The 24,536-nt window shown below is 42.4% G+C and overlaps 1 protein-coding gene across 1 annotated transcript in view; it reads right to left on the bottom strand.

Annotated features, from left to right (window-relative positions):
- The window catches only part of PPP1R42 (protein phosphatase 1 regulatory subunit 42), a 541,010-nt gene that overhangs the window by 450,659 nt on the left and 65,815 nt on the right, over window positions 1–24,536 (bottom strand). The window contains exon 2 of the mRNA XM_078687204.1: window positions 1,609–1,667. The gene's annotated coding sequence lies outside the window, so the exon portion shown is untranslated. The remainder of the gene's footprint in view (window positions 1–1,608; window positions 1,668–24,536) is intronic.

The following is a 24,536-nucleotide window of genomic DNA, read 5'->3' as shown; positions in this document are numbered from 1 at the left end:
AATGTAGCTTGTTCCACATTATAGCCTCCCAAAACGTACCTCTTTCTCCCTCCTTCTGTCTCCCCTTTCCCATTTCATCTGGACAGAGCACTTAGACGAAAAGGAGATTGGATGAGGTCCAGACACTCCCCCTGGTATCCAGCTTGTGTCCACTATGACAAGAGAGGATATGGCTTAAAACCCATCCCTGCTTCTCCTTCATTTTCAAGGATATTGATTGGTTGAGAATAAGGACAGCACCACCCCTGACTCTACCTCTTTTGGGGGATTGAGTCTAGGCTTTCCTTGGCTCCACCCCCTATAATAGGTCTGACCCCACCTTATCCTCTGGCAGGATAGCAGGCAAAGTGTTTTGAAGGTTTTCTGTTCAAGCTTCCTGTTACTCTATCCAACACCAGCTTTCCTACCTACAGTTTAGATGGCTTCTTTTCAGCCTGTTTTAGAGGTAAGAGGGGAAGGGGAGAAAATCAGTCCATGTGTTGGGAAATATCAATATCTATTGATGGTTTGGGGATGGTGGGGAGATAAGATACTGGATTTGAAAGGAGTTGGAGCACTGAGCTGTACCTATCCATATGGTGGTGGCCTCCTGTTTCACCCTAAGGGAGCCACTCTACAAACTGCCGAGCCTACCAGTAAACCGGTCCTAAAAATAGGTGAATGCAGTAGGGGTGGCTCTGACAGTGTTGGCCAGAGACCAGGAAGTGGAATGATGAATTTGGGTTCCCTTGTCCACAGGGCCTTAAACCATTAGGTATTTGCAAGCCCATAAATCATTATGATATTTTGCTCTGCTGAAACTAGACATACAAAAATGTGCTTGGTTTATTTTATTTAAAGATTTTATGTATACATCATGGAGTTCTGTAACCCCTGTATAAAGCGATAGCTCCAATTTATTTATAATACATAGGATTCTGCAATCCTTGTATAAAAACCTTTCTTTACTATCTTTATAATAGCTGACTTGTGACACACCCAGTTAGCGATTATAATGAAAAACTAAAGTACACAAAAGTGAAGGATGGAATGCTTGAATTAGGCTCACCCACTGATAATTACTCAGTGTTGCATCCTAATTCATCATTATTTTGCACACCATGCCAACTCAGTTTGAACCCAGTCATATGCAAATCAGCCTTGACCCTGCTCTAATGGGAACAGCCCAACCCAAACTGAAAATCCAGGTCCTCCCTGAACCGGAACACTAGCAACCCTGGACTGGTTTCACCCTTGTTATGGGCTAGCCAGGTATAGCTTGGTTGGAATGACAGTGTGCACTAGACTCATGTCTGGGCATACTCTTCCCACTTAAGGTGGAACACAAAAGTACACAAAAAAGTGATGGATGGAATGCTTGAATTAATCTCAACCACTGGTAATTACTCAGGCCGCATCCCAATCTAGATTTCTTTGGATTACAATTCCACTCCCTGCATGATGCCAAGATCGCACAAGATTTAGCAATCATGTTGGTTGGTTGTGGCAAGAATGATTAAGCCTTGCCCACGGGTTGGAGCCGCGCGTGTTAGAGAGGAACCTGCACAAGTAAGATATCTGTCAGGGCTCTCCTGACAACTGCGCGTCATCAGTCTGTTGATGACTTACCTGCCTCTCTTGCAGAAAGAAGACCGTTGCATGGAGTGAAAGTTGATCTGCTCGACAACCTAGAAAGAGAAAGAACGAGATAGTAGTAAGGAAAAGAAATGATTCACTATATTGAAGGTAAGGAATAAGCAGCAGAAATGTATTGCATAATTACTTTGGTAAAGTTACGAGAAGCACCTCAATGCAAAAATATATAGAGAGAGAAATAATGGGAGAAAAAAGATTTTTGGAAAAAGACAGAACTTTCATTAAGCAAACGTTGGCAATTTGATGTAAGACAAAAACGTATTTTCGAGACAGTTGTGTTGGTTGAATCACTGTGTAAAACCATCCTATTTTACACAAACCATTGAAGTGAAGCAGCTACAATTTCGGAGTATGCTGCTGTATTTGTGCCCCTAATTTAGAAGTGAGAAGAGCAAACTACTATGATTAACGATGAGTAAATTAGAGCAAACACTCTAATTACAGAACAACAGTATCACAAATCTTGGTTCTTCTATTACCAGTTTCCCTTTCCAGTTAAAAAACGAAAGAAGAGATTCCAAAAAACCCTTGCGGATAGTGGGGAACAGGGAAGTGACCGATACGAAGGGACAATTGCTGAAAGTAGTGCTAAGAAATGAATAAGGGAGAGTGGGAATTCCTGTGTCTAATTCTTGTGTTTTCACAGGAGTAAGACATCGAGGAACTCAAACTCCGAACAGCTCACAGTCCAGACAACTTCACCCAGAAAACAGCCTGAGCAGCAGTAACAGTCACCTAGAGAACGTCCCTTTTTCCCCTGCCCTGCAGGTCTGCAGTCAGGTGTGGATTGGAAATTGCTTGTATTGGGGAGGGAGGGGGATGGGGGTAATTGGTGCCTAGCGACGGCTGCAGATATGTGTCGCTTCACCAGGAGAAGCAAGGACCTGGTTAGTGCTCTGGGTCTTGACAGGTACTGATGGGAGCATGCGCAACAAAGGTAATCCCAGCTGGGAACGAGAAACCACTGAGATTTGCGGCCTTCCCCCATCTGCTGTATACCGCACCCAGAGATTATGTGGTACCCCGGTTGAGGGTCATGGGCTGGGATTGAAAAACATGAAGCCCTGAAGAAGGCAGAGGGCCACGGGTGTTGGGTTAGGGGGGTCTGACTAGGCCAGCTGAGCGTATTGAATTAACATGCTTTACCTTAGGTACTGAGCAAAGATTCTTCAGCCCAAACGTCACTGTTGAAAAAGCAAGTGCCTGTAGCAAGATTTCAGGAGAAGTGTTAGTGATTGACGCAGTGTGGAAGGGACTGGATGCTTTGTGACAAACAACAAAGTGATGGAAGGTTGTTTAATTATTTCATCCACCAACAAGCACTCGGAGCTGCATTCCAGTTCATCGTTATGGCCACTATGTGATTCCAGAATAAGAACAGCAGTATGCAAATTAGCTTTAGTCCTGCTCCAATAGAAATAGTTCAGCCAGAACTTCCTGACCCAATCCCCTCCATATGGGAACACAAGCAACCCCAGATGGTCATGGTCTACTCAGCTTGTGTATTGTGGCAAATGAGCATGGGCGATACGTCTGGGCATCACTGCCACACTTAGGAATGTCTATTGCAACAAACAGATTAAAGGAATGCCTAAATTAATCTGAGCCACTGGCAGGCAGTCAGGTTGCATACCACACCATTGTTTTTTTTACCAACCACGCTACTTTAGACATATACCAGCCACATACAAATAACCCTTAGTGTAGACCAAACTGTCAGACCAAGTCCCCTCCAGATGGGAACACAATCAACCCAATGTTGGTTTCGGCTACTAAGACCTTCTCAGTGAAATATAGCTTGAGCCCTCTGACATAGTCTTAGTAAGCATGAGACCTACATATGGGTAAACTTGTTGCATTTAGGGTGTCTACTGCTATGAAAAGGATGGTTGAATTTCAGCCACAAACTCGGGTTTGCATTCCAAGCCATAATTGTATGCCCACTATTGCAATTCTACAGTGTGACTAGCCATATGCAAATCAGCCGTGCTCCAGCTCCAACTGGAATAATCCAGCCACAACTGCCAAACCTGGTCCCCTCCAAAAGGACGCTCTTTTAAGCAATCAGAGTACATCAGTAGACTAATCTGCTGGACAAAACCCCTCTGCAGGTATTTATTATTTGGGGGAGCATGAGTGCACGTGAGGCAAACTCATACACCCACATAAGATTTCTAAACAACTCAACGGCACTCACAGAGGAAACCCTGGGTTGCACACCCGGACCACCTGACAATCTTGATAAAGTAGCACAAACGTGGAATCTTGTCCTACCTTAAAAGCACAGGAATGATCAAAATTGAATTCTGAATTATAATGGGCAAACACAAGACTCCAAGAGCTTTTTGAAACCAGACCGCACAATACTTCGATATGGATGCTTACTATGGTATCGATTATGGGGCTTGATGATGCTTGTTAGAATTCGCGGCAGCCCATAGAATAGCCGGAACATCTTATGTTGAGGACTTTTCATCCAAATCATTATGGATGCATTACTAAGTTATTAAATCCCCGAAATACATCGCTATATACAATCTGGAACCCTAATGAAGTTCCAGGAGTGTATGGAATGAAACGCATTGACTGAATTTTAATGTTTAAACTGAGGAATAATAATAAAGAAGATAATTTGAAATCTATACTGGAATTGGACTCTTTCCTGGTGGACACTCTATCTCCTGAGGCACAGTTGGGAGAACGTTGCAATTATTTAAAAAATTTGTTGTGATACTGTGTTTTGACTTTTAACTCCCCCCTCCCTGGGCACTCACTCTTCTTCACCTCGCTCTGGGCATCCCCGCGCAGCCGATATCATCGCTGCCGCGGGCTACATTCTTGACGCCATTTCCCTGATCCCACAGGCCACGCCCACTGCATCAGACCACGCCCCCCGCCGATGGTATTTAAAGCGCGCTGACTACTAGCGCGAGTCAGTGGACACTCTATCTCCTGAGACACAGCCGGGAGAACGCTTGCAATTATTTTAAAAATTTGTTTTTATACTGTGTTTTGACTTTTAACTCCCCCCCCCCCTCCCTGGGTACTCACTCTTCTTCACCTCGCTCTGGGCATCCCCGCGCAGCCGATATCATCGCTGCCGCGGGCTACATTCTTGACGCCATTTCCCTGATCCCACAGGCGACGCCCCCCGCCGATGGTATTTAAAGCACGCTGACTACTAGCACGAGTCAGTGGACACTCTATCTCCTGAGGCACAGCCGGGAGAACGCTTGCAATTATTTTAAAAATTTGTTGTGATACTGTGTTTTGACTTTTAACTCCCCCCTCCCTGGGCACTCACTCTTCTTCACCTCGCTCTGGGCATCCCCGCGCAGCCGATATCATCGCTGCCGCGGGCTACATTTTTGACGCCATTTCCCTGATCCCACAGGCGACGCCCACTGCATCAGACCACGCCCCCGTCGATGGTATTTAAAGCGCGCTGACTACTAGCGCGAGTCAGTGGACACTCTATCTCCTGAGGCACAGCCGGGAGAACGCTTGCAATTATTTTAAAAATTTGTTGTGATACTGTGTTTTGACTTTTAACTCCCCCCTCCCTGGGCACTCACTCTTCTTCACCTCGCTCTGGGCATCCCCGCGCAGCCGATATCATCGCTGCCGCGGGCTACATTCTTGACGCCATTTCCCTGATCCCACAGGCGACGACCACTGCATCAGACCACGCCCCCGCCTCCTTTTCCGATATATAAATGTGTATTTCTCGGTCGCGCAGCGGGCGCGCCTAAGGCAAGCCCGTCTGCGCCCGTCCGCGCCTGGACCGAGCCTAGGGCCATCCCTCCTGCCGGTTTCCCGAAAAACAGACCAGAGGTGACCTTGACTTACGATTTTAAGCAACTTCATGCGTTAAATACACCCCTTCTTCTTTGCCCTCGTCTTGAACTTGCCAACCAGCCATACTCCCTCCCTTATGTTTGTCCTAGCTGTTCCTTTGTTACTAATAACTATCGCCGCTTACCGACAGTCACCCCCTGCAGGAAGAAAACACTGTCTAAACCTTGTATGGCGGCATTAATAAATACACGTTCCCTGCCCAAGCACAAATATGAAGTTCTGAGTTTTATTGAGGACCACAATCTTGATCTTCTTTTCTTAACCGAAACCTGGGGTGATCCCTCCTGTGGACCCGACTTTGTCACTGCAACCCCTGACGGATTCTCGAACATCAGAGTAGACAGACCACCTCCAAGAAAAGGAGGTGGCCTGGCTATTATATATCGTAACAATTTAATAGTACGAATGGAGGCTGTCCCTACCACCAGTTGTGAAGCAATTTCTTTTACAATTGCCACTCCCCATGCTTCCCCTTTTAAAGGCACGCTTAACTATCGTCCTCCAGGACCTCGTGGTGCATTTCTTGCTAATTTGGAAATTTTATTAGAACCACTGGCAGGCGAAAACCAGTATACCATTCTGGGTGATTTTAATTTTCACCTAGAGATGTTGGACAACCTTGACACTGCAGCTTTTTTATCCGAATTGGAAGTAATAGGACTCCCACAACTAGTTTCTGGCCCCACCCACACTGCGGGCCACCTTCTGGATGTTCTCTTTTCTAGTCATACATCACTCAGGATGAGAGATGTTCTCCCCCTGACATGGACCGACCACTCGGCTATTCTTTTTGATTTTTTATTAAAAGGTACTCCCTCCGCAACTAAAAACCCCCTACCCATTAACCAATTTAGAGCTTGGAAAAGTATTGATATTCTTGCATCTCAGTCATCACTACTAACCTCGCTGCCATCTGCTGTGATTGATCCTGAGTTGGGAGCTAATAATTACACCAACTGGATTCAGAACACAGTGAATAGGATGGTCCCTTTAAAGAAACAATCTATCAATAGGGCTTCTAAGTCTGCGCCTTGGTACAATGATGTCCTCAGACAGGAAAAGCACAAATGTAGACGTCAGGAACGTAGATGGAGACGAGACTATGACCCAGATCAAAAATCCTGCTACAAGATCATGATGTCTAAATATAAACAACTAATTGTTACGGAAAAAAGCAAATTTTACAGTACCCAAATTAATCTTGCACATGACTCTGTGAAACAACTCTTTCAGGTAGTCACACGTCTCTGTGGTGAAGCGACATCTACCCCCATCATAGCTACTCAAGAGCTATGTGACTCCTTGGCAGACCACTTTCAAAGCAAAGTGACTGACATCTATACTTTATTTAAGGCACACACAATCAGTACTGGACTTTCATCTTCCACTCCTAAGGATCATACGGAATTGGCGTGGTCAGATTCTATCCCGCCTGACTCAACCTTCAGTCCTTCCTTTCAGAACTTTACTCAGGTTCCGTCAGAACTGGTATCACACTTACTATGCACTACCAATTCTGGCTCACCGGAAGATCCATGTCCCCCTTCCATTCTTAAAAAGTTTCCTGACATCATAGGTCCCAAACTCACGGAAATATTTGATGCTATGTTTTCCGCTAACATCTTTCCCTCCATCTGGAAGAAAGCGACTATTAAACCTCTCATTAAGAAGAGTTCCTTAGATCCCTCTATAGTTGCCAACTATAGACCTATAGCCTGCCTCCCTCTCCCCGCCAAAATTGTTGAAAAGATCATGAATATCCAAATTTCCGATTACATAGATCACAATAATTGTTTGGATAACTCGCAATTTGGATTTCGGAAGGGACATGGGACAGAAACCGCGCTTATCAAAGCTACGGATGAAATCAGGATGACACTCGATGGGGGAAGATCGGCAGTGCTTATCTTGTTGGATCTATCCGCCGCATTTGACACGGTCGATCATTCCATCTTGATCGACCGTGTCTCAGCGGTGGGGATCACACATGGAGCTAGGGATCTTATTTCCTCTTTTCTTGCCGACCGAGTACAATCCGTCACCTTTGGCAATTTCACTTCACCACCTTTTACTCTCCCATGCGGTGTCCCCCAGGGATCCTCGCTAAGTCCGACACTATTTAACATCTATGTGTCGGACTTGGCGAGGGTCATTAAATCCCATCACCTGGCGGTGACATCCTATGCTGATGACACCCAGATTGTCTTGGCTATTAATAAAAACGGAGATAAAGTGGCTTCTAATTTTAATTCAGGAATGCCAGCCATAAGTGACTAGATGTCCACAAACTGCCTGAAGCTTAACTCCGATAAAACGGAGGTGATGGTGTTTGGTAATCTCTCCCCAGTTTGGTCACCCACTTGGTGGCCCGCTGCTCTTGGACCACCTCCGTCCCCAGTGGCCAAGGCATGAAATCTGGGGGTCATACTGGACACTAAACTTACACTTATGCACCATGTTAATGCTGTGGTGTCATCCTCATTCTATACTATGAGAATGATCAAAAAACTACTCCCTTACCTTCCCATGAGTATGGCCAAGACTCTGGTCAGTGCATTAGTGATATCTCGCATTGATTACTGTAACGCGCTCTTGGTCAATGCTCAGGAAGGAGTCATAAGAAAACTACAGCTGGTGCAGAACGCTGCGGCCAGATTGATCACTGCGACCCCCAAGTTTACCCCTATTTCCAGCACTATTGAACAGCTTCACTGTTTGCCAGTAAAGAAGAGAACTAAATTTAAGGCACTTTGCATTGCCTATAAAGCAATTCACTCTTTAGGACCTGCTTTCTTAAAAGATGCCTTTTGCCCTTACACCCCTGTCAGATCCCTCCGCTCTTCGACTGCCGGTCTTGTGCAGGTCCCAAGGACCAAGAAAGTCTCCTGGGGCGACAGGTCCTTTATAGTGACCGCCACCAAACTCTGGAACAGTCTTCCTAGCCAAATCAAAACCTGCACCTCTCTTCTTTCCTTTCGCAAACAGATAAAAACTTGGCTTTTTAAACAGTAATCATCTCAAGGACAGCAAAGACACTCAGCGCCGAGACACCCTCGGGTATTTGTGCGCTTAACAAATTCTCTAAAATAAAATAAAAACCTTCTCATAGTTTATACGTTTTTGATCTGTTGAACAGCGGCACAAAACGGCAGCAGGTGCCGGAAGAATTGTGCACAGGACACACTACTTGTTATAATTGGAGATCGAAGTGCAGCCTATACAGTCTGCCGGTAAAGTGTTCTTCTTTGTCACAAGACTCCAAGAGTGCAGGGCACTGCAGAACATAGTGGGACAATTTTCACCAAAACTGCAAAGACTTGTTGGAGATAGATGTGAGACTCCAGAAGAACGATTAACAAAAACTCACTGACACAGTAAAGAAACATGAAAATGCACTGGGAGAGTTACAGCCCGACACCAACAACCTGCAGTAGCAGGTAAAGGATTTAAACAAATGGTTCTCTTCCTGAAATACAGACTGGGTGATGTTGAGGGAGGGTCACGATAAGACAACATTCATGTGATTTGGATATTAGAAAACAATGAAGACACATACATGGTGGATATCATGTAAAAGTGGATGAAGCTGACAAGGTCAAATTTCTATGTGGTACAAAGAGTACACAAAGGTGCTGGTGCGCCCTCTGCCACCAGGTTCTGCCCCAGTAATAGCATTTTAGAAAAAGCTGGAGATTGTGACCAGTAAGGAATAACTCATACTGTACCTGCAATCTTTACTACAATGTACAATATGCTCAGTGTTACAATTGTTGGAGGCTCACTGTTATAATGCCCCAATAATTGATGTGGGATTTAAATTACGGCTTCTAGTTGCTCTGGAAGAGAGTAAAAGGCCGTGCATAGGTGATAGCCAATACGAACAGCATTGATAAAGAGGGGCCTTGAAACTATAGAGGAAAAGATGTCTTCTTGAACCAAATAAGGCAATGGTGTATAGTATATCAGAGAGCGCACATTCAGTTGGTAGCTGCTATGTGAAGGATCAAAACCGGAAATGATGATCTTTAAGAAAAGTGCTTCCAGGTCACTAACTATATAAACAGAGGCCCAGGCTTAGTATGCTTGCCTTGAACCTTGGTGTTAACCTGCTGTCCAGTTAGTACCGCTCTGAGTTTCATATATATTCCTGCGGTGGTGCAATAGTTCAGAAGGACTGGAAAATGCTCAAAATGAAACCATTGACATACCCGACGTCAAAATCTTGATAGTTATTTGATACATAGTGATGGAGCAGATTTCATCTGCAGTCAGGCATTGTTTTATTTTTGTGCTTCAGACAGACTGCATTTAAATTGTCACACACATTTTGGTGCAAGTTAAAAACAAGGCACATGAAAGTGAGGTCTAGTCAGTCTGAAATGGTTGTGCTGAATTAACATGTGTTTTTGCAGTGTAAAGAAAAGTGGCCTTTTTTAGCTTTGAAGATTAATAGAATGTGTTTCTCTCTTCCCAGCTCATCCCTTGCAATCTAAATTCACTATTTCTGTCTTAAAAGACTTTGACTTGTTGCATATTTTGATAAACATTTTCAGTTAATAACACCTCTTTTTATACTGTGTGTGAATTAATAATGCACCAAACACTACACAGGGGGCTAAATGCTTTTTGCATGAAAAGCTATCTAAAACACTAAAGCATGTTGCTGTGTGCGCTGTATTAACTGTGTGTGCTTTTAAAATTTATACTAAAGCATAAAAATGCTATGTTGCACATTGCACATTTATTTTGCATGTTGTCATAAATAATAGAAAAGCTGCTTGAAACTAATAGCTTGGCTAGGTAAACATTTACAAGGGGTATTAGTATGGAGTTGGGAAACATAATGGGATGATTTACATTAAATTAATATTCTCTTTGTGTCTGTTTTATTTTTGGGGCCTACACAAAACATGGTTGCCTGTGAATCCAGCAAGACTATGACTTGTAAAGAGAAGGGTGCATGCGCAAACTGAGCCAACTCTCCTCATGACAAGAAGAAGTCAAGGACATCTTGAACTGTACATTCTTGTGACTGTGCCAATGTACCAGTTAGTTAACATATCCGTCCTACTGCGCTGTGAAAGGAAGGAAGAGAATTAGAATGAAACATTTTTCCTAGTAAATGTTGCAAAGGTTTATAAATGTATTTATTCATGTATGCTTCTTTTGTTAAAACTGGTATAGTCAGGATTTTAGAATGAGTCAGGGTAGTGAGAACTCTTGCCATCATGACTGACCAATCACGTACAGGTTTTCCTGAAGATGCAACATTTTTGTGTAGACTGCCAAGAATTAGAGTATAAATAATGACCTCTCTGGAGGGGGGTTGGCTTTTTTGCTCACTGGCTGGCTTTCAGCTCACTTCTGCTTTTTGCTTCATTCACATGGGTTAGGTACGAGATCATCACGGGTACAGCCTTAAGCGTCCGAGGAGAGTCAGGGAGAGGTTTCTGGCTTCCACGTCATATTTTGGCACTGCAGGCCACATTCCTTTGATGCCTTGTGAAGGGCGGGCTGTCTCACTCCTTGCTTGCTATTTAGACACAGACAGGAGCAGAGAATGCAGTGGATCAGGATAGAATTAGATGCTAAACTTTAAGTTTATGCTTTGACTAATTAATTAGGTCTGAAAAGATTTATTTGTCTTATGCATTTATTTCTCTTAATAGGAGATTTGCAAACTATTTAATTATTGATTAGCCTTGCAAGACTATTTTTCTTAGAAACTCTTTAAGAATTTTGACTGATATTTTGCGCCACATTTTCTTTCCTACATGTAATGCTTATATGCAGACTGTAATGTGTTCTGTATTAATGCTATTTTTCCTGTTTTCCAAATTCTGTAACCTGATTGAGATTTTACTAATAAATAGAGGGTCAGAGAAAAATTAACTTTTGACTAGAAAATAAAAAACCCTTTAAAATACTCAACAACTCTCTTTATTGGCTTGAAATAATAATTGCATTTTTGACTGTTCAGGTGACATGGTGTGAAGGGCCCAACACCCTTTTCAGCGGTAAATTAGAGGTAGCATGAGGGTTTGCATTGAGAAATTACCAGAAGAAATTACCGCTCCATCAGTTTTTGGTAATCAGAGGATGGTCATTATTGATTAGTTTGGTGATTAATGATTATTGATTTCACCATCAACTATTCAACTAATGGATCATTGACCTTAGAAGGGAAATAAAATAATTGCCCAAGTTAGGTAAATGTCCAAGTCCTGATTCCTGACTCCAATGCTCAGAACCTGAAGACTGGCAAAGCAGTACTGGCAGGTGATGCAAGAAGTGGTGTGAGTATCAATAGGGTTGTGAAATGTTGTTAATATGCTAGCATGTATTTTTGAAGTGTTGAAAATGTAAGTTGTTTTTTTACTGTTGGTGACATTTTGCTCATTTTGAATTGATGGTGTTATTGATTATATTGGTAATTTCATAGGACATAATTTTTGGGGTTATTGATTACATGTTTTAACTCTTCATGTTGAGTAAGTGTCTTGTTCTATGTTGTCTGGAAACACAGGTATGCACACCTGTGGGAGAATCCCGGGAAGGAATAGCGGGTGGTAAATGGAAGCCACACTGCACTGAGGTTACTCGTCTGTTGGAATAACACTGAGAAGCTAGGTAGGGCTGGCAGTGTTAAATTGGGGACTATTTTCTGTGTGAGTGATTGATAGCAAAGAGTTTGCTGCTAGAATTTGGTGTGATATCACCTAGAAAGGGTCACACTGAAGGAGTAGCAGGTTCTTCTGAGCTTGAGTGACAGCAAAGAGTTCGCCGGTGAAACTTTGGTCTGATATCACCTAGAAAGGGTCACACCGAAGGAGTAGCAGGTTCTTCTGAGCTTGATTGATAGCAAAAGGGTTCGCTGGTGAAACTTTGGCCTAAGATATATCCTGAAGGATAAGTCCAAAGGAGTAGCAGGTTCTTCTGAGCTTGAGTGAAAGGTAAGTGGAAGGGATTTACCTGTAGTGTTTGAAGAGTAAACGGAAGGTCTTACTTTGTGAAGGGTAAGCGGAATGTGTAACTCGCAGTGAATATAAATCTATCCTTTATTTAGCACAACAGACAGAGTAGCGAATGTATTTATGTTGTTACTAACAGAGTTATTGATTAAGAGAAATATTGCAGTAAGATTTTGTGGAGGGTCAGTGGTAGGAGTAAAACTGACTGAAATTGAGATTGACAGCTTTGGAAAAAAGAAATTGCATTGAACTATTGCAAAAATGAAAATGTTTGAAGGTTTAAAGAAGCCGTTAGGAGGTAAAGTGAAAAATTTGTTTTTTATTGGTGATGCTCTTGAAGGAACACCTGTGCATTTTATGTCTACCAATTTGGGACATAACACATGTATGTGGGTTCACCAATGGTGCAAGATTACTGAAAAAGAAGGTGCTTTGAGGTTTCCAAAAGATGGTACTTTTGAATTGCAAATTATTGACAAATTAAGGGAAGTGTTATGTGAAATAAAGACACTATCTAAAGCTGCACAATTTGAGGCCTTAAGCATGTGGGAAAAAGCAGCAAGAGAGAAAGCAAGTGAGGATAAAAAGGTAAAGCACCAAATTCAGGAGAAGGGAATTAGTGATGATAAAGAGCTTCAAATAAATAATAATCCAGGGGATGAAATAATGGATGAATTGTTAACTGAGTGTCCACCTGTTTATGTGGTCCCCTTGAAAAATACTGAAAATAGTGCACCAGTACATACTACAGGGGCTACTGCTTCTGTTGAACAGAGAGAAATACAGACTGAGAAAACTGTGCAGACATTTTATATTGACCCATTACCTGTTGATTCAGCACTGACAGTGATACCTCCAGGTGTTACTGCTTCAAATGTGCCTGATTCCGTCCAAGAATTACAAACTGCAGATACACAGATAATGCTTAGAAAAAATATGACTGTCCCAATTAATATGGTCCCTCCTGAAAAGGTTCAAAGAGCTGCAGAAGGAGTGACTATGACAGGGTTTACTTTAGAAACTCCGAATACACAGAATATTTAACATAAATCACCCCAAGCACTGAAAGGTGAGAGAAAATGGTATTTAGAACATCTGCAGCCCAACCTAAAATAAATATATTTGAAAATGGGATTTTTCAAACCTGCTTAGAGGAAGCAGCAGTGATTAAAAAGATAGATAACATATTAACACAGACCATGAAAAAGAGAAACAGTTTAGTGTTTTAAATTCAACATGTGAACATGAAGAAATTAACAATCCCTGCTGTTTAAATAATGAAAATGTGAACCAGTGTCAGGAAAAATAATTAATTTCCCTGAGTAAGGAAACAGCTGCATGTGCATTAACTACACATAATGGACTGCCAGATTTGGCTCACAAATATGAAACTGATGGTTCAGGAAGTTTTCCATTTCAGAAAGGTTTTAGGGTACACATGGATGATGAAGCAAATGAGAAAATGTGTTCTTCAGGATTGCATTTGCTCATTGCAGAAATAAAATATATTTTCAAATGCAATGGGTTTGAGAAAGTAGGAGACACTTGGGCAAGAAAACATGAGAAGAAAAAGAAACCACCAGACCTAGCAAGGAAACTGGATAACGAAAAGAAGCCACCAGATATAATTGAGTAAAATAATAAACAGAATGATGGAGAAGCTTTTGCTTACTCATTGAGAGAAAAGGTGGGAGAAATGTATGTTCCTATGCCACAGAATAAAAGTGAACTTGCAGCATTTCTGAAAACATTCCCACAATTAAGAGACAAATTTATGCTGTGGTACCCACAAGTTGATGGATTTGTTGAAATTTTAAAAGAATTGTGCATTCATTTGCAAATGTTCTTTTACATTGCCATGCAAACAGAATTGTGGTTTGAATCTAAATTTGTTGTGGAAAGGCCAGGTGAAGAGACCAAGAAAAAGGTTTGCTTGAATGCACCATCATTTTCTGTTGTAATGGAGAAAAACATAGCAGTGATTATTTTCCTGAAGGGCAGAGTGCCAGCAGAGGATGTTGATTGGGTACAGATTAAAAGAACACGGGGTGGGAGTAAAGGTGTTTTGGTTTGTGCAAATTCAGGTATGGATGTTGTACTGATGGAAAATGTGTCCTTCTGCCATCTATATAACAGATTTGAGCATTGGAAGAAGAAACATAAAAGTAAACATGATGCACAAAAACATGGAGAAATGCAGATGCAAGATATGCCAGTTAAGCAAATGCAAATGTCAGTTCAGAAACAGGTACCTATGGCAGGAATTTTTTAAGCACAGATGGACCCACAAAATATGGAAAATGCTAACATTAATTTAAATAAGTTGTCCAGAGCAAATGTGAATTATTTCAAAAGACAAAATCAGAACCCAGTTCAACAAGTTACTGTGTTTGCAAATGAGAGTTCTAACCCTCACAATTCTGAATTTACCAAGTCCATTGTGATGGCAGTGGAAAATCCAGATTTAGTTGCAGGAGTTTTAAACAAAGAAATTACAAACCCAGTGTTAGAAGAATGTGCACCAAAAATAGGCCCATTTGAGGAAAATTGCAAAACTGTTGTCTGTGACTCTGGCCTAGCAAGAAAACAATTATTTTGCAAATCAAGCAGCTCAGATTACTGTATATCAGATAATGTTATTTTTCAGATTCCTGATGAGGATGTACATTTTAAAATGGTCCAACAAGAGACAGCTGTAGCATTAAAAGTCAGTTGAAAAATTACCTTCTGATTTGGAAAAAATAATAAACATAGAAATAGGAGAGTTCACAGAGAAGGATGCCAGCTTAATAAAATGTGCAGAACATGTCTTATTAAAATTAGAACCAGATGACATGTATTCAAGAAAACCATCAGTTGCAGGAATGTTACCAATAAAAGGATTTTTGATGGAACTTATTGGAAGTTTATGCAACTTTCTGATCACAGGTTTACAGAAAATAAATGAAAAGAACAGAATAGTGCAGGAGATTAAAAGCATATTTTTCCATGTTGTCCTGTGGTACTGAATCCAGTCAATATATTATTTCACATTCCATGTGCTGAAGAATGGCTTACTTTTATTTATTTTTGCAAAGTTCATGTCACAGTGCCATTGGGTGAGAATAGTCAGGAGTACTGTCAAAAAGAAGATTAATGTCTGGGACACAAAATTGGAAAGGGAGGTAGAAAGGTATCACCAGAGAGGGTGGAAATGATTTCCAAGATAAATCCACCTCAAATTCAGAAAGAAGTCAGGAACTTTTTGGGAATGGTTAGCTGCTATAGAGAGTGGTTGCTGAACCTTTCCCTAGTGGCTACGCCTTTACTGAGGCTGACACACAAGGGTGTGTTTGATCCGCTTCCATTGGACAACAATTGCACAAAAGCATTCCTAGAGTTGAAAGAGAAAGAATGTCGCGCCCCAGCACTAGGAATGAAAGTTTATTTGAAAGAAAAAACACCAAATTGCAGTGAGGGGGAGGGCTGCGCTCTTTCATTGCCTATTGAAAAAAATGACTGTGTTCAAAGGTCTGTGATGTATTTTCCAATGACCTTTGTCCCTAACTTCACAGAAATGTCAGCAAATGAATTGGGTTGTGATGAAACTGAATATGAGAGTCTAATTATCATGAAAATATGCATAAAGCCAAATTCAGACTTTAAGGATGAACGTCTGAGTCAGCCCAACAATGTCCATTTTGTAGATGGCCCATGTTTAAAAGGTGACACATTAAAAGAAGCACATGCTGTGCTCCTTATACATTATGTTGTCAAAGCTTCATGGCTTTTAGTAGTTACCTCAGCCCAAAATTCGAAATTGATTGCCCTTACCCTAACATGCAGTATATCTGCTCTATTGGGAATCACAGTTGTCATGGGAGAGAGAAATGCTAATTCAGTTGCACAAATTTGTGTTCTGTTAGCATATACATTCAATGGAATCTTCACAGTTGAATTAAAAGAGGCTCAAGAAAATATTTCAGAAGCAGAACAACAGGGTTGTTTCAGAACTGTTTTTGAGAAAAGTGACAACTGCATAGTGGCAAATTTGTTATTGCAAAAACTGATGCCCAGGTATAGATTGTCAGTTTCTCTGAAATCAGATCATAATGAAGTCTTAAAGATAATGAGTGCAGAACAACAGGTTGGACAAGGAAAGGATTGTAGCTATCTGCCTGAAGTGTCAAGCATAATAAAGCAACACAATGGCAGCACAGAGTGGCAGCACAGAGTTACCTTTTGCAAATGACTGTTTTTCAGCATCACTAAAGTGGCTTGAAAATGCAAATGCACTTGTGGAAAACACTGATGAGAACACTAGCCATTGCTGTGTAGGTCTGGTTGATGTACAGTGTGCAGTTTCTCACCAGATTGCAGCTGCTACACAAGATCTGCATAATGGATGGTGCAACAGCTTTGATCTGAGCTGTGGTGAAACATCTGAATCTGATCAAAGTGAAAATAAGAGTGAAAGGCCTTGGTTGAAAAAGTGCAAAAGGATTGATGGTGCTCTGTCAGAGTTTCTCAGCACCTAAGTAGTCTAATTTGCATGGGAAAGGGTACAGAATGCCACACTGTATGAACCATTCTGATCGCAAGCTGTTGACAAAGAGCAAAGAAATGCTGAAATTGTCCTGTTTAATTTTCCTTTTATTATTTCTGTTACTTATTTTAAATAAGACTAACTGTTCCAAGAAGCTACTTACAGAACTCTGCACTAAAACATTTGAGCTTAGCTATATATGATCTGATTACAGACCTGACTTGTGTTTGCCTTAGAAATAGAAGTAAAATTGTTAAATGCTCAGCTTTTGCAAAAAGAAATGTCACTACTGAAATTAAATATGTGTGATGAATTATAAATCATTTGATTATGATTTGATATCATCAGAAGGGTGGATTGATGGAGCCTTTTTTAATCTGCAGTCAGGCATTGTTTTATTTTTTGTGCTTCAGACAGACTGCGTTTAAATTGCCACACACATTTTGGTGCAAGTTAAAAACAAGGGACATGAAAAACATGAAAGTGAGGCTAGTCAGTCTGAAATGCTTGTGCTGAATTAACATGTGTTTTTGCAGTGTAAAGAAAAGTGGCCTTTTTTTAGCTTTGAAGATTAATAGAATGTGTTTCTCTCTTCCCAGCTCATCCCTTGCAATCTAAATTCACTATTTCTGTCTTAAAAGACTTTGACTTGTTACATATTTTGATAAACATTTTCAGTTAATAGCACCTCTTTTTATAATGTGTGTGAATGAATAATGCACCAAACACTACACAGGGGGCTAAATGCTTTTTGCATGAAAAGCTATCTAAAACACTAAAGCATGTTGCTGTGTGCGCTGTATTAACTGTGTGTGCTTTTAAAATTTACACCATGCATGAAAAGGCTATGTTGCACATTGCACATTTATTTTCCATGTTGTCATAAATAATAGAAAAGCTGCTTGAAACTGATAGCTTGGCTAGGTAAACATTTACAAGGGGTATTAGTATGGAGTTGGGAAACATAATGGGCTGATTTACATGAAATTAACATTCTCTTTGTGTCTGTTTTATTTGTATTTTGTGTCTGTTTTTTTGGGGGCCTACACAAAACATGGTTGCCTGTGAATCCAGCAAGGCTATGACTTGTAAAGAGAAGGGTGCATGCGCAAACTGAGCCAACTCTCCTCATGACAAGAAGAAGTCAAGGACATCTTGAACTGTACATTCTTGTGACTGTGCCAATGTACCAGTTAGTTAACATATCCGTCCTACTGCGCTATGAAAGGAAGGAAGAGAATTAGAATGAAACATTTTTCCTAGTAAATGTTGCAAACGTTTATAAATGTATTTATTCATGTTTCTTTTGTTAAAACTGGTATAGTCAGGATTTTAGAATGAATCAGGGTAGTGAGAACTCTTGCCATCATGACTGACCAATCACGTACAGGTTTTCCTGAAGATGCAAAATTTTTGTGTAGACTGCCAAGAATTAGAGTATAAATAATGACCTCTCTAGAGGGGGGTTGGCTTTTTTGCTCACTGGCTGGCTTTCAGCTCACTTCTGGTTTTTGCTTCATTCACATGGGTTGGGTACGAGATCGTCACGGGTACAGCCTTGGGCGTCCGAGGAGAGTCAGGGGGAGGTTTCTTGCTTCCACGTCATATTTTGGCACTGCAGGCCACATTCCTTTGAGACCTTGTGAAGGGCGGGCTGTCTCACTCCTTGCTTGCTCTTTAGACACAGACAGGAGCAGAGAATGCAGTGGATCAGGATAGAATTAGATGCTAAACTTTAAGTTTATGCTTTGACTAATTAATTAGGTCTGAAAAGATTTATTTGTCTTATGCATTTATTTCTCTTAATGGGAGATTTTTTGCAAACTATTTAATTATTGATTAGCCTTGCAAGACTATTTTACTTAGAAACTCTTTAAGAATTTTGACTGATATTTTGCGCCACATTTTCTTTCCTACATGTAATGCTTATATGCAGACTGTAATGTGTTCTATATTAATGCTATTTTTCCTGTTTTCCAAATTCTGTAACCTGATTGAGATTTTACTAATAAATAGAGGGTCAAAGAAAAATTTACTTTTGACTAGAAAATAAAAAACCCTTTAAAATACTCAACAACTCTCTTTATTGGCTTGAAATAATAATTGCATTTTTGACTGTTCAGGTGATTATATAAAGTCTCTTGAAGGTAACACATGGTGTGAAGGGCCCAACACCCTTTTCAGCGGTAAATTAGAGGTAGCATGAGGGTTTGCATTGAGAAATTACCAGAACAAATGACCGCTCCATCAGGATTTCTTACTTCATAACGCCTGCCCATGAATGAAAGGTTATAATTCTTTTTGATACTTGTGTAGTTGATGCCTTTTTTAACAGGTAACCTCATTTGCATTTGATCTGTCACCATCTGACAGAGGTCTATCGGTCAATCAATTAAATACATTCCACACTGTTACAAACCATTAAAACTCTCTCTGATCTTTCCCGTTGCAAAATGCTTCATTGCTTGCTATAAATGTTATTGCCGTGATCAGAAGGAAATCTATTCTACAAAACATTAGCCACTCGTATTCATAATTTTACTACCAGACTGCTACACATGCTTGTATTTCGTTGTAAAGGTATAAAGGCTTTCTAAGTCAAGTCAAGTCAAGTCAAATATTTATATAGCGCGCTACATACCCAGAGGGTCTCAAGGCGCTTGAAGAAGGGTGGGGAATTACTTGTCGAATATCCAAGTTTTAAGTTACTTTCTGAATGCTAGATGGTTCTGAGTGAGGCGCAGGTGAATGGGGAGTGAGTTCCAGGATTTAGCTGCCAGGTATGAGAAGGATCTTCCTCCCATGGTGGTTTTGTTGATGCGAGGTACAGCAGCAAGGGCTTGGTAGGCGGAGCGTAGCTGGCGAGGGGGGTGTAGAAGGAAAGTCGTGTGTTGAGGCATTCGGGTCCAAGTTTGTAAAGTGCTTTGTGTGCGTGGGTTAGGAGGCGGAATGTTATCCTCTTATTGACGGGAAGCCAGTGGAGGTTTTTCAGGTGACTAGAAATGTGGTCTTTACGCGGGATGTCTAGTATGAGTCTGGCTGATGCGTTCTGGATGCGTTGGAGTTTTTTCTGAAGTTTTGCGGTGGTACCGGCGTATAGGGTGTTTCCGTAGTCCAGGCGGCTTGTAACCAGTGCGTGGGTGACCGTTTTTCTAGTTTCGGTGGGGATCCAGCGAAATGTTTTTTTGAGCATGCGAAGAATGTTGAAGCAAGATGATGAAACGGCGTTGACTTGTCTGGTCATCGAGAGTGAGGAGTCCAGGATGACGCCCAGGTTCCGTGCGTGGTTAGTCGGGATGGGTGCTTTTCCAAGGGCCTCTGGCCACCAAGAGTCATCCCAGGCGGAGGGGGAGGTACCTAATATAAGGACTTCTGTTTTGTCTGAGTTCAGTTTCAGACGGCTGTGCTTCATCCACTCGGCTACTTCTTTCATTCCTTCATGTAGGTTGGTTTTGGCGGTGTTAGGGTCTTTGGTGAGTGAGAGGATCAGTTGAGTGTCATCAGCGTAGGAGATGATGTTGAGGTTGTGTTGGCGTGCGATGGCCGCGAGGGGGCTCATGTAAACGTTGAAGAGGGTGGGGCTGAGTGAAGATCCTTGTGGCACGCCGCAAATAACTCCAGTGGCCTCTGACTTGAATGGTGGGAGGCGGACTCTCTGAGTTCTTCCGGCAAGGAACGAGGTGATCCATTCCAGTGCTTTTCCTTGGATTCCGATGTTTCTGAGGCGTTGTAACAGGGTGCTATGACAGACTGTGTCGAAGGCTGCGGAGAGGTCAATGAGGATGAGGGCGACTGTGTCTCCATTGTCCAGTAGAGTTCGAATGTCGTCTGTTGCTGCGATGAGTGCGGTCTCAGTGCTGTGTTTTGCTCGGAAGCCGGACTGTGAGGAGTCGAGGGATTTGTTGGTTTCGAGGAAGGCGGCGAGCTGGTTGTTGACAGTTTTCTCGATGACTTTGGCCGGGGATGGAAGGAGCGAGATGGGGCGGTAGTTTTTGAGTTCGGTGGGGTCAGCTGTGGGTTTTTTCAGAAGGGCGCTGAGTTCGGCGTGTTTCCAGCTTTCCGGGAAGGTGGCGGAGTTGAGGGAGCAGTTGATGACGTCTCGGAGGTGTGGTGCTATGATGGAGTCTGCTTTGTTGAAGATGTGGTGAGGGCATGGGTCTGTGGGGGATCCTGAGTGGATGGAGTTCATCAGGTGGATGGTGTCCTCAGTGGAGATTGGGTTCCAGTCATTAAGGATGTTCAAGGGGGGTGAAGGTACGGCCGAAGGTTGGGTGGGTTGGTCTTCGTGTTGGTTGTCGAAGCTGTTGTGGATGTCTGCGATTTTGTTGTGGAAGAACGAAGCTAGGGAGTCACAGAGGGTTTGAGAGGGAGTGATGTCGTTGGAGTTGGCTGTGGGGTTGGTAAATTCTTTGACGATGTTGAATAATTCCTTGCTGTTATGGGCGTTGTTGTCTAGTCGGTCTTTAAATGCGGTTTTCTTGGCAGTCCAGATCAGTTGGTGGTGTATGCGGGTGGCGTTTTTGAAGGTGTCCCTGGTGATGGTGTTTGGGTCTTTTTTCCAGGCCTTCTCAAGGGAGCGACAGAGTTTCTTGGATTTCTTAAGATCATCGTTGAACCAGGGGGCGTTTTTGCTGCCTAGTTTGATTTGGCGTTTTTTCAAAGGTGCTAGGTTGTCGGCGCTGTTGGTTAGCCATTGCGTGAGGTTAATGGCTGCTTGGTTGGGGTTCGAAGAGTGGGCAGGGGGGTTTTGAAGAAGCGATGAGGAGATCTGGTCGATGGTGATTTTGTTCCAGTTTCTTCGCAGAGTAGGTTGAGGATGGTTGTGGGTTGTGGTCTTTTTGTAGACAAAGTGAACGCAGCTGTGGTCCGTCCAGTGGAGAACTGTGGTGTGACTGAGGAGATATGTTTGCTGGAGGTGAAGATAGGGTCGAGTGTGTGACCTGCGTAGTGAGTGGGGGTATTAACAAGTTGTTTGAGTCCGATGTTGGCGAGATTGTCTAGAAGGGTGGTGGTGTTGCTGTCGTTGCTCTTTTCCAGGTGAAAATTGAGGTCTCCCAGTAGAATGTAGTCCTCGGAGGGGAGGGCGTGTGGGGTGATAAAGTCAGTGATGTCTTCACTGAATTGTGCACGGGGTCCTGGTGGCCTGTAGAGGAGGGTGCCTCTGAGTGTGGTCTTGGGGTCGGTGTGGATCTGGAAGTGGAGGTGTTCGGTGTTAGCGAGGTTGACGTCTGAGCTGGTTGAGATGCGGATGGAATTCTTATGGACGATAGCAATGCCTCCTCCTGTTTGGTAGGTGCGGTCTTTTCGGATGATCTTGTAGCCTTCCGGGATGGCAATGGTGATGTCTGGGGCTGAGGAGGCGTTCATCCATGTTTCTGTTAGGAAGGCGACGTCCGGAGAGATGGTGTCTAGTAGATTCCAAAGGTCGATGGCGTGTCTGTGGACCAAGCGGGTGTTGAGCAGGATGCATTTTAGGTGGTTGGTGTCAGATCTCTGTTTGGTGTTCGTGGATGAGGAGTTGGTCTTGGTGCCGTCATACTTGCAGGAGTAGCATGTGAAGGGTCCATGGGTGTGTCCAGGTGCGGCTTGGGCGCAGTTGGGGAGTCGGCCGGGGTTTAGGGCTAAGAGGGTGGAGGCGTCGTATGTAATGCGGGTAGGGTGGGTGGTGTGGGGGCCAGGGGGTCTGGCACTGGGCGCGGTCTTGGCACGGACGGGCGTAGACAGGCTTACCTTTGGCGCACCTTCGGCACGGCCGCAGCGCGTGGACGCTGCGCGTTGGGGCATCAGTCATAAATGGATGGAGGAGGGGGCGGAGCGAGGGAGGGGCCGCAGGGAGGTGTGATCGAGGTGGAGGGGCGGGCTGGCAGGCACAACAACAAACAAAATGGCCGGAAGTTCAATACACAACACGACGAGATCGGCAATCAGGGAATTAAAACGTAAATGTGGGCAGAGGCACAGCTAATCATACAAGCGGGCAGAGCCAACAATTGTCACAAGCGCAGCAGGCAATTTACTTTTAAGTCGCGCAACAGGAATAAAATGAATAAAAGTCACTCGCGTGATGTGGGCAAGAGTAATGGAAATTAGCGTCACAGAAATGCAGAGCACAAATGCTGATGGGTGTAATTTAAATGCTAGCGCTACGATACCCAGTGTTCAGGGAGCCTGGGGGAGCGCGATGCTGCACGAGTCAGGCTGGTCACGCTTTACCACCAACATTTTAGGATGATACAGTGCATCTATGAGTGATCTGATGAAGCAATTGTAGTATAATCTTTATTCCAGAAACAGAAAATGGGTATTTAAATGTTCCTCTATGTGTAATTAAACATTCTCACATGGCCAATAGCTCATTTCAATCTCATCCTCTACAACATGTATCCTCCAAATTCAGTTCAAGGAGTGCTGGGTTTAGAACAATTACTTTTCTTGATTTATAAAGTTATATGATGAAGAGAATGTTTGAGACTATGTAACACATGAAAATCACCATTAGCAAGTCAGTGTTAGATTTCCATAGTTACCAACCAAAACCAACAAGAGGAAAATTCCCCTTGAGGCATGTTTTAGGTATCTAAAGGAACTGTTCAAATCTTAGTGAATATTGTCGACAGCCCTGCTCTGAAACAAACGACACCAAAGGGGTTACACCATAAAAGATTGTAAAGCAAGAATAAAAGAGAGCTGGAAACAACAGGGAAAACATTAGCTCACGCTAAAACAAGATAGAATACTAATCACCACTTGTCCCATCATTTAAGCCTGTGCTTTTATTTTGTGAATATAGAGAATCATAAAGCACTTAAAGATCCTAAATATTGGGTTTAAATGCAATGTTTGTATTCAAAAGATAGCCAAATATCAGTGAGAAAGTGGTGATGACTTATTAACCACTATTGGCTTGAATTTACCTCCAGCCAATCGTTATTAGTCACCTGGGAACAGAATACTCACTCAAAATGCAATTGCTATATACACGCTATGTGGGATAACCACAAACAATATCAAATTACAAATAATGAGCATGACATCAGCATAAGGATTGATACTCTAAAAACTAAGCTGATCTAGCATTTCAAATTATTTCGTCTGAGTGACATACACTGGATTAAGAAGGGGAAATGCTGTGAATAGAAGAGAACAGACATGAACAGCATAATCTGCCAAGCACACAGAAAACAAAAAAAGTCCAATGAACATCTGATGGGGCTTTAACATCAGTTTAATTTTCTCGATATAAAAATGCTTGATTTCAGTCATAATTTGGAATTACATTTTATCAATTGAACTATGGGTTTTCTATGAAAGCTGAAAGGATTTCTATGAAAGCTGAAAGGAAATGAATACCACAGGAATAGTGGACCAAAACCATGTACAAAATAATTAAACTGGGTGTGTGGTGGAGGAGTTTCCGATTGGGGAGCGGGGGTCTTGGGATCCTAGGATGGCAGTCGCATACTAACAGAGCTCCAACTGTAACAGAGAGGACAGTCTATTACTGGAATCACGAGTGCAGTTTGTGGATGTTAAAAATAAAGGCACGT

This window comes from Lissotriton helveticus, chromosome 4_1 (assembly GCF_964261635.1).
Source record: "Lissotriton helveticus chromosome 4_1, aLisHel1.1, whole genome shotgun sequence".
Lineage (NCBI taxonomy): Eukaryota > Metazoa > Chordata > Amphibia > Caudata > Salamandridae > Lissotriton > Lissotriton helveticus.
This window is presented reverse-complemented; position numbering and strand designations above follow the sequence as displayed.